Below are 998 nucleotides of genomic sequence, written 5' to 3'. Positions count from 1 at the left end.
GAGGCAGGTGACCTGGGCCTCCTTGCCTTCTGAGCCTGCCTTCCTTCTGCCTTTGCCCCTTTCGGGACGCCAGCCTGTCAGGACCTAGGGCAGCTCAGCACCTGCCTCCATCCACCTTCGGAGGTGGGGGTGGGTGCCGGGGGCTGAGGGAGTGTCTGGGGTCTGGTGTGGACGGGGAGGGGGAGGGGACAGCTGTGGGAGGGTCCCTGGGTCCCTACTGTGCTCTCCTGCCCCTCGGCCCTAGGCCACCAGGCGAGTCAGGTGGGGACCACAGCCAGTGCCCTGGGGTGGGGGTGGGGGGAGACAGCAGATGCCCGGGCCCCAGTGCACCCTGCAGCGTCCCCAGGCCCCAGTCCCGGGGTTCAGTCCTGCAGGGACTCCACAGGGGACCTCCATCTGGACTTCAGCTCTGCTGTGCTCCAGGGCCTGGGGGCTGTTTGTCACAGGGATCCTGCCCCTGAGGCCCAGCCCACCTGCCACCGGGGAGATGATGCAAGGTGTGCGTGGAAGGCGCAACAGTGAGCGGAGCGGGCAGGAATGGGGCCAGCAGACCTGGGGAGGGTGGAGCGAGAGGGGGCGAGCTCAGAGCTCAGAGGCCTGAAGGTGAAGGAGGAGGTGGGCTGGGACCCCAGGCAGCGGGGTGCTGGGTGGAGCTGGAAGCACCGCTGGTCCCTCCTGGGTGGCGGGGCCTGCAGGCCTGGGTGTTTTGGAAACCAGCGCTGGGGCCCAGGGGTGCTGCCCGGCACCAGGGCCCGGGAGCTCTCACCGTGACGTCAGCCTGGGACTGTGTCTGCTGTTCTCCTGGGCTCTCACCTGCGCTGGGTCCCCCTGGGGGCGGCGGAGCCTGCAGGTCAGACTTGATTGGCCCCATTGCCCTCCGACAGCCCCTGGTGGCCGGGGTTGGGTGGGCACTCAGGTGGGAAGACCTCTGAGGGAGACCAGGGGGAGAAAGACCGACGAGGGTGAGGGGCTGTGGGTCACGCTGAGGCCGGGCCATG

The 998-nt window shown here is 69.0% G+C and overlaps 1 protein-coding gene across 1 annotated transcript in view; it reads left to right on the top strand.

The window, feature by feature from the left end:
• Positions 1–31: 31 nt before the first annotated feature.
• The window catches only part of CALML6 (calmodulin-like 6), a 9224-nt gene continuing 8257 nt past the window's right edge, over positions 32–998 (top strand). The window contains exon 1 of the mRNA XM_014543768.1: positions 32–850. The gene's annotated coding sequence lies outside the window, so the exon portion shown is untranslated. The remainder of the gene's footprint in view (positions 851–998) is intronic.

This window comes from Myotis brandtii, unplaced genomic scaffold, assembly GCF_000412655.1.
Source record: "Myotis brandtii unplaced genomic scaffold, ASM41265v1 scaffold334, whole genome shotgun sequence".
Taxonomy (NCBI): Eukaryota; Metazoa; Chordata; class Mammalia; order Chiroptera; family Vespertilionidae; genus Myotis; species Myotis brandtii.
This window is presented reverse-complemented; position numbering and strand designations above follow the sequence as displayed.